The sequence below is a fragment of the Phodopus roborovskii genome, unplaced genomic scaffold, assembly GCF_943737965.1.
Source record: "Phodopus roborovskii unplaced genomic scaffold, PHOROB, whole genome shotgun sequence".
Taxonomy (NCBI): Eukaryota; Metazoa; Chordata; class Mammalia; order Rodentia; family Cricetidae; genus Phodopus; species Phodopus roborovskii.
Window position 1 is genome coordinate 403,914 of NW_026126574.1, and position 16,184 is coordinate 420,097.

The window sequence follows — 16,184 nt, forward strand, 5'->3', positions numbered from 1 at the left end:
CCTGTGAGAATTCTGAGTGCTGGGGCTGGAGAGAAGGCTCGGTGGTTAAGAGTACTGGCTGCTCTTCCAGAGGACATGGGTTCAATTCCCAGCACCCACAAGGCAGCTCACAACCGTCTGTAATTCCAGCTCCAGGGGAATTGACACCCGTGACAAAACACCAACGCACATAAAAATAAAAAAGAAAAAATGAAAAGGGAAGAAACATTCTAAAGAAAGAAAAACAATTCTGAGTACCTGTGAGAAAACTCCGAAGAAAATAAGAGTCTCGTGACCTCAGTTTCTCCAAAACACCGAATTGTTCTTGGAGGATTATTCTTCTACACCCCTCCCAGGTGTATCATATAGGAGTGAGTTTGCTTCAGATTATTCATTCCAACTGGCTATTAGTACTTATTTATACACCTCTATAGAAATTCATGGGTTTTTTTTTTCCCATGTGCAGCCTGTCATTGTGATTATATTCAGTTTGAACTCATGAGAGCTTTACTCACATGATCTTTCTTAACACTCAAAGTGGATATTGCCTGATGTTCTTAATAAAGTTGGCTGTTGTGCGAGACTTTATTCCCCCTTTTTAGGCTACATTCTCCCTGGTTCCACTACCTTTAGATCGGTAAACTGAGGCACATCTGTATTTCATGATAGCATTACTTCACCTGTCTGATTTCCATAAGCACAACTGTTCTGTTGAGGTGACTCCCACTCATAACTAGAGATGTTCAACAGTGCATTTATATTTGTACAAGTTGTTCTGGATGTAAGTATGTCTAAACACACTGCATACTTTCTCCTCTCCTTCAATAGGCTCTGCCCAGGCTCTCAGATTTGATTGCACATTGTATTCATCCAAGAGCACCAGACTCACTCACAAGATTTTCTGACAAAGGCTTCTTGAATCCAGTAGCATGGACACTGCAAATTTTCAATGCTCTGAGGTGTCTAGAATAGCAGAGGTGATGGGCACACTGAAAAAGAATAGAATAATGATACATGACAATGTTCTTCTTTTCACCTTTGAGGGTACATGATTTTTGAGACCCTGTCTGTGACTGACCCTGGGAAGGCATGACAAGTGCAGAAAGGCAGTCACTATGCCTAGGTTGAGAGTAGGGGACAGACACTTAAGTGTTCAGGAATAGACTCTGATGTATTATCACAGGGTGCACCCACTGTTCGAGCCTAAAATCCATCTGATGAGAAAACCAGGAGTAAACACTTAGGTAAATAAATGCTGCTTCTCATATATTTAAGGACAGTGATCATTTTGAAATGAAAATAAGAAGGCAGCTAAGATAGTGAACAATTTGTCCTGTGAGATATTGTCCACTGTTAAAGACTCAACTGTTGGAAAGACATCATCACTATCTACCTTTTTGATATGTATATTATTTTAACTTATGTGTCTGTGTTTTGTGTACATGTTCATGCTGGTGCAAACAAGGATGGAAAAGGATACAACAAGGATGTTGTATCATCTGGAACTTGGATTTTCAGACACTGTAGGCTTTCCAACGTGGATTCTGGGAATCTTATTTTGTTTCTCTGCAAATGTAGCAAGTGTTTAGCCAGAAAATTTTCTCTTTACTACCACCACCTGCCACACCAAAGACCTTTCCAGTGCCTACTTTTGTCATTGGGAAAAAGAGAGAAATAAAAGTTCTCTCTGGTCGATGTTCCAAGTGATGTCTAAGTGTCTTCAGAGGTGTCTGCACAGATGGATCCAAAGAAGTCCTTTAATTCCATGAGCTTGGCTTGTTAGTACAGGAGGGAACTCTCAGTCTGGATAACCTTGATCCACTTCATTATGATAAAAGAAGAAAGAAAACAGACAAATTGACATAATGGATTAATAACAGCCATTAATATGGAGTGTTTTCAGTTATACACTGCTCTGTGTGACTTATGTACATTTTAGAAAGCATTACTATACAGTGGTGAATGAAGGTGGCTGTGAGTGATGTTTGTAGAAAAGTTACAGTTCCTTGTACCCTTGTGGATCATCTGACCCTGAAACCCCAGGGATGGGAATGTCTGTTCAGATTCCTTGTACAGTTTAGCGTTGCCACAGCCCACTGTGAGGAACCTTTGCATTCCCAACAAAACTCTCCCTTTGTGGACACTAAATCCCGGTAGTATTTACAGTGTAGTACAGTGTAGTAATACAAAAATTACACACTCATTGTGGCTTCAATGAGAAGAATTGCAATGTGTTGCCCTAGGTGCTTCAAAAACCTCTGACACTGGATGAAAAGCAATTAGTATCTTGTTTTCTTTTGAGAAAAAAAAAAAACAAAACGAAACCAAAAATAACAACAAAAAACAAACAAACAAACATAAACCGAAGTGCTTGTTTGGCTCCTCAGGGTTATGGTCAAGTTTCTAACACAGCTTACCTTGAATTCTAGGACTTCCTAGAGTCTAGGTGACAATGATCTTCAGTACTGGCCTTAACCCCTGACGACAAGAAGGCTACAAGTTGTAGTCTTCAGATGGCAAATAATGGAGGGAGTCTTCTAAGGGATGTGGTCCCCTCCCCAAGGTAGTCTTCTTTTTGTAAGCTCCCTAATCCTCTTTACAGATTCAGGAGGTCCCAGACCAGCACGCCAGCCAAGGTGTCCCCACCAGCAGGCAGCAACTGTGAAACAGATAGTGGCTGACTTCCGTCCCTGGGAGGTCCATTCTTAGACCACTGGGGATGAACCTCCCCTCTTGAGGCAATTCCAGATGAAAATCCCCAGGGCCACCAGGGTGATGCACATGGTAGATGAAGCCACCAGCAAACCGATGACAGCTAGTGCATATGGGGGGTAATCCTTGGTCACCAGCTGCCCCTGGGAGAAGAGATTGAGCATCAGGGGAAGGTCCCTCCTATCAAGTCCAAGAGAACAGTTCACCCAAGCCTTCTATGAAGGGGAAGAGGCTAAAGAGTGAAGACTGTGGTGTCTACTACCCTGCAATTCAGAGAAACCATGAAGAAAGGTAATTCTGACCTTTGTGAGCATATGTGAGATAATGTGTGTGAAGCCTATCCAGGAATGCCATAGAAACAATTTTTCTAGTACCTTATTCTAGAGCCCTAAATGTTATGTAACCTTCAGCACAGACTAATGGTTTCTGTGGTTGTAGAAATGTTCTGTATAAATATGTACAGTGTGGCACACCAGAGGATACTGGTACTTCTAGGGAAAGGCCCACTGCGATGCTTTGGGGCATCTCTTGCTCTCTCCATGCCTCATGGTTAAAAACTCACAGCCCACTTCTGCTGTGCTAAATTGAGCATCTGTGAAATACTCACATGGAGCCTTCTCACAGCACAGCAATAGTCCCCTGTGTTCTGAGTGACTGTGTGGTCTCTGCCTTATTCCCCAGCCCTGCAGGAACATCGGGTACCTGAGTGCCATCCCAGGCTTGGTACTGCAGTGTCCCTGTGAGGATATAGTCACTCAGGTAGAAGACATAGAGGCTGATGATGAGTACTGGACTCACAAACGCCCACATGGCCTTCCAGTACCAGTTGAGGGAGTGGCAATTCATGGCCTGAAGGTCACTTTCAAATCTGTTGGGAGCACAGAGAGAGACAGATTTATTCATGCTCTGGAGGGAGGGACTCTAGTTTGCATACCTTCTGCCCTTGGGAAGATGCTGTTCTGGTTTGATGTTTGAATGTGACCCCAACCCATCTGATCCTCTCTGGGGGAGCTGTTGAGGGAAAGGGAAAAGGGCTGAGGCTGCCTGAGGAAGGATGACCAATGAAGAACTGGTCATGAGACATCATCTCCCCGGTGTTGGCCTTCAGAGGTCCCAGGTGTGGACCAGAGGATAGTTCCCAGAGAAGGTGGGGGAAGGGGTGCCAGCCCTCTCAGTCCACAGGGCTAGGGTGAGATTCCCTCTGCCCTCCCACTCTGTCCATCAGTGATGGTTCCGAGTATACTCTACTGCCTCCTAGAGATGGTCACTATGTGCTTGGAAGGGCCTGGTCTTGGCATGGGAGAGCAGGCAGAGTTAGAGCAGGAACAAAGCTGCTAGGCTAAAACTCAAGACCACCCTCTGCCTTCTCATCGTGGATATATTCTATCATAATGGCTGAAAGTCTGGGAATGCTAAAGATACCAACAACATAGCCCCTGAGACTGTGAGAAGTGGACTTAATTAAATGTGGTGTGGGGCCCTAGATAAGGATTGGTTTTGGAAGAAACTACAATTTACATAGATGCTCTCACATGCCAGGCTCTGGTCATGTACCAGAGCAGATTAAGCCTCCAAGGTAGTAGTCAGAGATCCCTTATATACTGGGGGTGCCAGGGCTTAGTGTTGTCAGATAACTGCACAACATGGCAGATTCAATATTTGACTCTTTCCAGGTTTTCTTCTGACTTCCTAAGGCTTTCCATGATGCCTCTGAATTCATAGTTGCCCTTCCCACTGCCATACCATACAATGTCAGCCAGTGGGAGGCTCCCTCAGGAGAGGATTAAGTGCTGGATTGGGAGCTACATGCATTTGTACTGTGGACCACAGAGACCCAATTTCAGAAAAAAAAAAAAAAAATACCAAGTGCTATCAGGCTTCGAGGAGCGGGGAAGAGGACACTTCCCACATGATAGCTAGGACATGTGATAAGATGTGACATTATCTATCCTGGACATAGAGTAATCAGAGGCACAGGAGGGTTCTCATGATCCTGGCTGGGTGGCAAGATGTGGAAATTAAAAATGGGTCTCTGTGGTGCACAATACATGTGCATACAGCTCCTAGAACAACTTACCCAAATGGAACTGAGTATTACCCTAGCAGGAGCAGAGCTACATCCCTGCAGCCTTTTTGGAGTTGTCTTAGAAGCACACGGCCCCTAATTAGACCCTTCCACTGATTTTCTTGCCTTTTGCCACTCTCCCATGCCCCGCCTCCACTGCCTGGTGTCCTGATCTGAAATGGCCTCCTTGGGCAGGTAGCTGGAGATGACCTTGCTGTCCGTCAGAGGGGTGAGGATGGCCGCTGTGTTTCCAAACATGCTCCCAAAACCCATCAGCAGCAGCATGAAGATGTAGAGAACTGACCAGAGCTGGGACACTTCCATGTTTTTAATGGCCTCAGTGTAGATGATGAAGGCCAGGCCCGTGCCCTGGACAGCCTGCTGATGACTAAAAGACACCAGATACACATGTGAGTCAGAGGGGACAAGAATGAAACACCATAGTTCAAATGTGGAATGTCTATCCTCCCTGTCTTGCTGCACTCTTAGAGGTGTGTAACTGTAACACCAAAAATAAAAACCCAGAGACAGATATTGGGGTTCAAGCTTCAAGGTGAGGTCAGAGAAGCAAAGCAGCTGAGCCACTAGGTCTTACATCTACCTCAGTCCAAAAGGGGGCAATCCTGTCTTCACAAGGACTCCAGCAAACCTCAGACTGCTGCCTATCCTCGGGGTGGCTAGAGATTAAATCTCACAATGCTGCCTGAGACACTGGATTCCTGTCTTTCATATGCCTCTCTAGAGCTGGGATTAAAGGCAAGAGCTCTGTTAAACCTTTTAGACTGATTCACTCTAGTGTATCCCTGGGAGGACTGGAACTCACAGAAATCCACCCAAAGGCATGTGCCACCACTGCCTGGCTAGCTAGTATGGTTTCTGGGATTAAAGGTATGTATCACAATTGCCTGACCTCTATAGCTTGTGGCTGGCTTTGCTTTCTGAATCCTCAGGCAAGCTTTGATATGTCATAAGTAATATATCACCACATATAACTTTCAGAGCTGGGCTCTCACTGGAGAAAGTAGATCATTGGGTAAGTGTCTTGAGATTTTATATCCCGCTGTCATTTCCTGTCTGTTCTTTGCTTCCTTGTCCATCAATAGTTAAAATCTTAGGCTCATGAGTCTATTGTCATGAATTGTACAATCCTCCACCATGTTAGATTGTACCTTTCAATCCAGAAATAAAATAAGTGCCTCACTCATGACCATGTTAGGTATTTGGTTATAGCAACACAATTTTGTATTGACTGATACAAAAATGAAATAAGCTAAATGGTATAAGCACAGTGGGAATAGTAGGCTTCAGGAGCAGATGATGATAACATGACACTGAAAATTTTAAGTGAATATTAGATATCACACAACAATTATTTCACTATTATTAGCAGGAGCCATCTATTCTAAACAATGTCAGTGTTAAAATACACCCTACTGGGGTACTCTGAACTCACTTTCCTGCCCATGACTACCACCGAAAGCACCACATTGTAGACAATTGGAATCAATGACTTAAAAAGAAATAGTGTTTTCAATGATTAACATAATTATTGGTTTAAAATGTCACTGTAATGTTAATATTGAATTAGACATGGTTAAAGAGAGAATTAGTGGACAGGGAGTTATTTCTCAGGGTAATTCTGTTCAATTGAATGTAGTTTGACCTAAAGATGTCTTTGTACACTGTGAACCTTAAGCTAATCACATCAGCCAGCCTCTAAGAGCCAGGTAGCCAAATGCTTAAAATAAGGTTCAAAGAAAGCAAATATAAGTTTTACCCAATGAGCACTCTGTATACTTCTTTTCTATTTTCTTTTTAAAATTTTATTTTATATGAATTGGTGTTTTGCTCGCATGCATGTGGTGTTTGTGTGTGTATGTGTGTGTGTGTGTGTGTGTGTGTGAGAGAGAGAGAGAGAGAGAGAGAGAGAGAGAGAGAGAGAGAGAGAGAGAGAGATCCTTTAGAGCTTGAGTTACAGGGTACTGAAAATTGAACCCATGTCCTCTGGAAAAGCGGATAGTTTTCTGAACCACTGAGCCATCTCTCCAGCCCCCTCATTTCCACTTTCTATATATAATTTTCTTTTCTTTTGATATCCTGAACATGAGGGTAGAACATGCTGCATTTCATTTTGCCCAGTATGTTTTCTAACTACAGAATCAAGCCAATTAAGATCTATGAAAGTGATTCTGTCTTACTTTTCTGTTGTGACAAAATGCCATGACCAAGGCCACAGAACATAAAGTGTTTAATTTGGGGTGCATGGTTACAGAGGGTTGGAGTCCATGGCCATCATGGTGAGGACATGGCAGCTGGCAGGCTGGCATGGTGTTGGCCCATGAGCGCTTATATCCCTTTCTGCAAACAGGAACCAGAGGGAGCTATTTGGGAATGGCCTGGGCTTCTGAAACCTCAGGCCCACTGCCAGCATCAGAACTCCTCCAATGAGGCCACACTTCTTAATCCTTCCCAAGGAACTCTACCAAATGGGGGGCAAGTATTCAAACATATGCACATATGGGGGGCATTCTCATTCAAATCACCACACCCCACACCTTGTCTCCTATAGGCTTGTGGCCATATCATAATGCGAAATGACTTTCGTCCAACTCTAATAGTCTTTCATAGTGTGAACACTATTTTAAGTTTCTTCTGAAACCCAAGGCAACTTTTAATTATAACTCCTTGTAAAATCAAAAAGTAAATTATAAACTTCAATGTAAAACAGCATAGAATATACATTACCATTTCAAAAGGGAGGAATGGTAATATAGTTAGAAAATACTGGACCAAGGCATGATAGAAATCCAGCGGGGCAATCTTCAAATCCTGTATCTCTAATCTGTTGCTAATAGGCAAATGGAAATTCAGGAGGGCAAACTCCAAATCCTATAGCTCTAATCTGCTGCCAATGGGCTTAGATGGCTCTTCCCTTCAAGTTCTGCTGGCTACAACATGTGTCTTTCTCTCTTGATTTCGTCCCAAGCTTCTTGGCAAATCTATGATTTTGACATCTCCAAGATCTTGAGGTCTCCAATGCAATCCAGGCTTCATTTTCATAAATTCACATATAGCTTCTCTGGTTTCCTTGAAGGGATTCCCATGCCAAACACCTCGCTTCAGAGGATTTTCTTCCACAACTCCTTTACTCCAGTATCATTCAGGGATCTAAAGCCAGAATGACCTGGCCAATGAAGCCAAGTTCAGCCATTTTGGTTGGAGCCTGTTCCCCTTCTTGAATTATATTTGCATAACATTTTCCCCCATTGCAGCTTTATAGAAATGCAAAAGGCATTTCCTTTATGCAAGTTTTCGGGTTAGCTAGGTGGGGTCTTCACCCAAAGACAACACTCCCTTTATTCCGTTTCACACTAGGCCTCTCCTTATCTCTTTCGGTACAGACATCAAATTTCTTGGTGCTTTTTCCCCTCCTCAAACTATACATTTTGTGTTTCTTTTTGCCCTGCTTATTATTTTTTATGGTAGCTCTGCATGAATGTGATTACTAATAACCATGCAACAGAGTTAATATTAGGCTGTTTTGAAATATCCTCTGCCTATAAAATTAGCCCAACTATTTCAATTTGCCCGCAGGCAGAAAGCATCCTCATTTTTTTCCCCAAGCACCACAAGAATGGTTTCTAACACTGTCACTAATTTTGTTGCCCTCTGAATTTTCTTGAGCTAAGCATCCATAACCCTCAATGATCTTAGCACTGTTGTCTCCAAGCTCTAACTAGGATGTTCATTCAGCCCTGCTTATAGCAGTCAACAGCTTTCCTAAGCCAATTTCCCCAGGTTTTCCATATTCCTTCCAAAAGCAGCATGGCTAGCTTCCTGTCACAGCAATGCCCCACCCCTTAGTACCAACATTTGTCTTCCTCTTATTAAAAATAAAGTGTTTAATTTGGGGCTGCAGAAGGTTAGAATCCATGATCATCATGAGGAAAGCATAGCAGCAGGCAGGCAGCAGCCAGGCAGGAAGGCAGGCAGGCAGACACACCTCTTCCAACAAGGCCACACCTCTTAATCCTTCCTAAACAGTTCTACCAGCTAGGGAACAAGTATTTAAACATGTGAGTTTATGGGGACATTCTCATTAAACTACCTCAGATTCCCTTTTAACAACATAGAAGATAACCCAAAGAAATGATGACATGGAGAGTGTAATATGCAATCAAAAAGTTATAAGACCTGTGGAATAGGAGGGAAAAGATTAACATAAATCTAAATGAAGATCTTCAAGGAGAAAAGAGCATTCATTGTCTGCTCTGCCAAATGACCTGGGTTCAATTCCCATTACCCACAGTGGCTTACAGAGTGGCTAACTCTGATTCCAGAGATCTGACAGCATTTTCTGACTTCTATGGGCACTGGGCATGCACATGGTTCATGTAGACAAAATACACATAAAACAATGTTTAAAAAGACTGTTATACATTGACAGGCAGTGATAGAATAAGCCTTTAATACCAGCAATCAGGAAGCAGAGGCAGGCAGATCTCTGTTTGAGGCCAGCCTGGTCTACAGAGGAAGTTCCAGGAGAGTCTAGGCTACACAGAAAAAGCCTGCCTCAAAAAGAAGCAAGCAAGTAAACAAGCAGACAAATAAAAAATAAGAAATACAGAATGAAAGAAAGAAAACAAATGGGGCCAAAAACAGATTTTTATATGGAAGCAAAATCTAACAAAATTTACAGTCCTTAGAACTTGCCCTTTCCAGGCATGATGGCTCATACCTTTAATCCCACAACTCAGGAGGCAGAGGCGGTCAGATCTATGTGAGTTCAAGGCTAGCCTGGTCTACAAAACAAGTTTTAGGACAGCCAGGGCTGTTACACAGAGAAACTCTGTCCTGAGCACACATCCTTCTCCACCCCCCAGATAAACAAACTTGCCTTATAGAACAATATTTTAAAAGAGGATTTATTTAGTTATATGTATATGTACATGTATATGTATATGTACATGTTTTTGTACCATGTCTGTGCAGGTGCCCACAAGGCCAGAAGGAAACATCAGATTCTCTGGAGTTGACTTTGAAGTACTTGATGTGAGTGTTGGGAACTAAACTCCAGTCTTCTGGAAGAACAACAAGCTTTTCTAACTGCTGAACCATCTCTTTAGCCCCACAGGAAGGTATTTTAAAGCTAGTTCCTCTCTCCCAAAGATAGCTGGAATGCAAGAAAAAATATTTACAAATAAAATTGTGTGTGTGTGTGTGTGAGTGTGTGCGTGTGTGTGTGCGTCCATCCCTGGAGCCAGAGACTGATCTCAGGGCCTTGTGCATCCTAAGTTTGCGGTATTTAGAAATTTATAGGCTCAAAGGGCCTGAACTGCATGACGATAATGTTTAAAATGGAAGAGGGGAACCAGGTCTGGCACACACCTGGAAGGAGATATGAAAGTCCAAATTTCAAACAGTAGAGAATATATAGTAGAAAGGAAAGGAAATGAGAGAGAGAGAGAGAGAGAGAGAGAGAGAGAGAGAGAGAGAGAGAGAGAATGGCAGGAGCAGGGGAAATAAATAATTCTAAAACTATAAAATAAAATAAAATCAGTAATTATAACATCTTGGACATAAAGCCAATCTCAAAAAAAAAAAAAAGCGAGGAAAAACTAAGTGTCAGAACCAAAAGAAGGGAACTGAATAGATGCCAAAGCTTAGAACAGGAGACATAGATGCCCAAGTGGGATCTAGATCTCGAAGCCTGGGTGTCAGTGTCTTGGTGTCTGTGTTGTACAGGAATGGAGGGTCAGGCTATAGATCCTGTAGGCAGGACTCAGAGCTTTACAATGGTGCTGGTTAGTTTTATGTCAACTTAACACAAACTAGAGTTATCTGAAAGGAGGGGACCACAACTGAGAAGATGCTTCCATAAGTTGCAGGGCATTTTCTTAATTAGTGATGGGGACGGGAGCAGCCCATTGTGGCTGGTGCCATCCTTGGCCTGGTGGTGCTGAGTTCTTAAAGAACGTAAGCTGATCATGCCTTGAGCAAGCCAGTAAGCAACAACCCTCCATGGCCTCTACATCAGTTCTTATCTACAGGAATCTACCTTGAGTTCCTGATGGAGGTGTAAGCCACATAAACCCTTTCCTCCCCAACTTGCTTTGGGTCATGGCCTTTCGTCATAGCAATTATAACTCTAACTAGAACAATAAGCAAAAGGAGGAAAGTGTTGTATCTCTCCGTGGACAATGGTAAACCCCGGAAAACAAACAAAACAAAACAAAACAAACAAACAAACAAACAAACAAAAAAACCAACCAACTACTCCCTAACCTAACCAATAAGCAAAGGCCATGGAACCTTTATCCTGGCCTTGAAAGTATTCTCTAAAAGCAGTCTGAAAAAGTCTTTATAGTAAATCTAATAACTAGTCAGAGTGTTCACCTAACATTGGAATTTCACTGTGTTCAAAGTACAGGAAAACAATTGTGCCTGAGAGTCCAATAAAATCAATAATAATAGTGAAACCACAATAAAAAAGTGTTGAAATACAGACACTCAAAAGAAATGTGCTAAATCATATCCACAGGTTATAGGATAGTTTATAGAGAAAACAGAAGCAATCTGTAGTTGTGAGAATTCACTAGGAAATGCATCAAGATTTCAAGGTACAAGACTAACATAAAAAAAAAATGTTTGTTTCTTCTGCCACCAACATAAACAACGGTAGAAATAAGGAGAAAGACAATATTTACAATAGCAATGTAACAGAAGATATGCAAAGACATTCACAAAGAAATTATCTGACAGAGTTAGGTGAATGAGAGAAAGCATGTTCCTAAATCAAAACCCAATCCCCAGGAAGAAAGATGGAGGGAGAGATAACACTCTTCCATATCCCTACAGAGTTTAACTAAAAGGTGAGCCACAAGAAAAGGCCACAGTCAACAACAGAGAGTAATAAAACATAAAAACCAAAAATTCTTAATGTTAGATTTACAAGGCCATCCAGGGCTACATGAGAAGTGAATCAGTCTAAAAGAGGAACAGAGCTCACAGCTTTAAACCCCAGCACTAATATATAAGATAGGAGCAGGGCATTAAGGATTTAGTCTTGGCAATTAGTCTCCAGCTTGCTATGGATAATATCTCTCCAGCCCCGGTACAGGACCGAGCTCTCTGGTAGTCTAGATGCTTTGCATCTCTGATCTTCATTGCTTTATTAGTTCATAAACAATGTATCAACCACAATTATCGTACTTGAGCAGCTTTTTATGACCATTCTTTTTGCACTTTTATAGTAATTCCTCTATTCTTACACCTCAAACATGTATTTTCCCTCTAAATTATACCAGAAAGAAGGAGTAAAGAGGGAGGATAGAGAGAGGGTGAATAAGAATAAGGAGCAATGATACTTATGTATTAAAATGCCATAATTAAATTTGGTTTTTATGTATTTACTATTTTAAAATTGTCATTACTTTGTAAAACTGCTAACAAAACAATATTATTTATTTAAGTCTCCCCCTTACTCTGTGAATGTGTGTGTGAGTTCCTAAATATTTTCTTCATGATATTGACTATTTCTTTTATTGCACAGAAAGTTCTTTATTGATGTAATCCTACTGGTTTTTACTTTGTTGCAAGTTTTCGGGTCTTATCCCAAAACATAGGTACACAAAAATCTAAGTCTTCAAGTGTTTCGCCTTAGACTTTTCATACTTTGGACTTTTGTACATCATGTAAGATGTGGATCTAGCATCAGAAATTGATATGATGGCTTTCCAATGTATTCTCTTGGTGTCTTTGACAGAAATATGTGGTTTTCCAGGTACTCTACTATGTTCTACTTGTCTCCTTGTCTTTTCTCAAGCCATTACCAGACACATTGTAGAAAGACTTAAAATCAGGTATTAATATGACTTCAGTTTCGTTCTTTTATTCAATAGTGTCATGTAGATTTTAAGATTTTTTTTCTGATTCTATGAACATTATTATTGGTAAGGATTGAACTGAATCTGTAAACTGTCTTGGGTAGTATGTACACTTTAATAATACTAATACTAATAATAATATTAATAACAATACCAACTCTGTGATGGTTTGAATGAGAATGTCCCCCACAGGCTCATATATTTGAGCCCTTGGTTCACAGTTGGTAGAACTATTTTAGAAGGTTAGGAGAAGTGGCCTTGTTGAAGGGAGTGTGTATGCCACTTAAGGAGCCCAGGTTGAACCCAATCTCTCTCTTTCTTCTCCCATCTCCTACCTCCTCCTCCTTCCCCATTCACCCTTCCCCTCCCTCTGCCTCTTGCCTGTGGATTAGATATAAGCAGTCATTCTTCCTGCCTGCCTGCTGCCACACTTCCTGCCACGATCATAGACTCAAAGAAACTGTAAGCAAAGTCTCAATTAAATGCTTTTTTTTTGATAAGCATAGTACAGAGTACATAGAACATAGTACAGAGTACAGAGTACATAGAACATAGTGTCTGTTCACAGGAACAGAAAATTAACTAGGACATCTTCTGCTCCATAGAGTATCTTTCCTTTCCTGGAGTCATCTTTACATCTTTCATTAATATTTTCACACCTTTATTGCCAATACCTCTCATTCCCTTAATTCTATTTATTAAGAGCTCAAACAACTGGAGAGCAAAGAGTCCACCATAAAAAATGGGCAAAGAAATGGGCTACATAGACATTTCTTTAAAAAGACATGAGGGGACTTCAGGGCTCGCTCAGTGGTTAAGAGCGCCTGCTGTTCCTGCAGAGGACCTGGGTTCAGTTTCCAGCACCCACGTGGCAACTCATACCCACTGTCATAGCCCTCTTCTTATCCCTGCGAGCGTCAGACATACATGTGGCATACACATACACATGCAAGCAAAATACTCATATGTGTCAAATAAAATAAATACATCTAAAAAGTTAAGACACAAATAGCCAGCAAATATATGAACAAAAAGTCAGCATCATTAATCTTCAAGGGAATACAAATAAAAACCACAATTAGATATTATTGCAAAGGGATCTTAAAAGCCATGTGTCAAGGATATAGCAGCACTCTCATGTTTACTGTGATATTCCTTTAAAAAAATCTAGGATATAAAACCATCCATGGAAAGTGAACATATAGAAATCACGTGGTATGTATCCACAAAGGAATACTACTTAGCCATAAAAAGGATGAAATCTTGTCACATGTAAAGGTATAGACAAGTTCAGGCATCATGGTAAATAAAACAAATCATAGACAAATAATGCATTTTTGCACTCATTTGTAGAAAGTGATAAATGAACCTCCAAGAAGATGGAAAGGCAGCGAGTGAAGACAGAGGTTAGAGAAGAGTCACCAAAACACAGGAATTAGAAGCAGAAATTGCTGCTTCTGTGCCCAGAAGTGTAGGTAACTCTAATCTACAAGAATCCATGATGCACAAAAATAACTAGAAGAGTATATATATATATATATATATATATATACTCAATCCATGTATGACGAGAATGAAATGCTAGTGGCATTGGTCTAGTGGCTATGTGTTTCATACTTGTATCAAATCAACAAGCCCTTCATAAGCATGCACGGATATTATGTTAATAAATAAAATTTAAAAACAATGTATCATGGGCACAAAACTGTAAGGGATTTTGTCTAAAATGAGTAGGGAAAACTTGCTATTAATTTCAGGGACATTTAATTGTGTGTCCTTAAAATAATTTTGTTTGTCCTGTATAAAAATCTACATTTTATGTAACAAAAAGATTTATAGTGTCAATTTGAAAAATGGAAATATTGGTGTTTGAGTGCTGGATAGTTTTATGTCAACTTGGAAGTAGGGAACCTCAGCTGAGAAATGCTTCCATAATATCTGTCTGTAAAGCATTTTTTTTAATTAATGGTTGCTGGAAGAGGACAGTGTCCGTTGTGTTGCTGGTGATGCTGGGCTCTATAAATAAAACAGGTTGAGCAAACTGTAAGCAGCACACATCCATGGTCTCTGCATCAGCTCCTGCCTGCAGCTTTCTACCTTGTTCAAATTTCTGTCTCTACTTCCTACAATGATGAACAGCAATGTAAGAGTGCAGCCAAATAAACCCTGTCCTCCTCTAAGTAACCCTAAGTAAGACAGTGTGTTACCTTGTCCTTTGCCTTTCTCAAGTTTTGGAAATTTCAAAAAGACACAGGGAAATGAAAATAATTCCTAGTAGCAGTTGGGAGAGAGAAGGAGTCAAGTCTCTCGTCACTGTTGCAGGGGACCATGTCTCTCTCCACACATCTTCATGGACCTTGTGGAGAGAGGCAGTGCCCACCCTTTCTAGGCCTCTTACCGTGTTCAGCTCTGACTCCAAGCTGCAGTTTCTAATGTGTGGGAATACTTTACTATATTTGCTTGGGTAGGTGGATGCCAGGTAGTCCTTCACCTCCTCCAGGTTGCTGGCTGTCAGAAAGCCATCTTCTAGGTCAAAAGAATTTGTCAGCAGCAGAATCACCCTGCAGAGCAGACTATCATGTTAACATTTACCACTAAAAAGCCATTGGCTCTAAAACCTGGGAGGAAGGTGGGTAGCCTCTTCCCTCTTCCCTCCTGCCCAGCGCAGAAGAGATGAGGAGAGAAACTCCCTCCCAACAGGCCACCTCACATCTGGATAAGTGGCCTCCAGTGAGATTGGGTAGGATGCTAGAAGCATTCAATACTTCATAGCCAGATTCGTACCCTTTGGTGGTGACAACACAGGAATGTAGCTAATGCCATTGACCAATCGCTTAGAAATAAGTTAGAATCACTTAAACATATTTACTTATTTTCAGGCAGGGCCTTACTATGCAACCTCGGATGTCTTGGAATTTGTTGTGTAGACCAGGCTAGTCTCAAACTTAAGAGATTCATTTGACTCTGCCTCCAGATTGGTGAGATTAAAGGCATGCACCACTACATTTGGCCTAGAATTATTAAGCTTAATTTTATATCACAGTACAAATTAAATGATTTGCATGTATACTGATTTCCATTAATTTAAGTCCTAGTTTAGAGATGGCTACTCATGTAAGTGACCTCCCTACTGGACATATTAGCATTTGTTTTGAGGGAAGCCAAAGACAGTAGACTCGGCTAGAGAGGCCTTGCTTACAAATGAGATGAAGACACTGGTGTGTTTTTGTAGTAGTTTTTTTGGTTTTGGTTTTGTTTTTTCCTGAACGCCCCTTTCTGCTAAGTGCAATGCCTACCTTAAATGTCCCATTCCCTGCAAGGTAGGCCTTTGCTTTCTGGACCCTCAGTTTCTAGTGCTGGTAGAAGGCAGGAATTAGCAGGTCGAGGAAACAGAACTGATCCTCACATTGCAGACCTCAATACTGGTGTCTTTAGTCTACTCCTTGACCTCTGGGAACCCAGTCCTTCCCAGTCTCCCTTTCAGCTCAGGGCTTTGGAGCCTTGCCTTCCCACTTGGGGTCCAAGGTTCTGAGGGACAGCTT

General features: G+C 41.3%; 1 pseudogene; it reads right to left on the reverse strand.

Moving 5' to 3' along the window:
• Positions 1-2,615: 2,615 nt before the first annotated feature.
• LOC127235931 (sodium- and chloride-dependent transporter XTRP3A-like) overlaps positions 2,616-16,184 on the reverse strand; it is a 104,551-nt pseudogene continuing 90,982 nt past the window's right edge.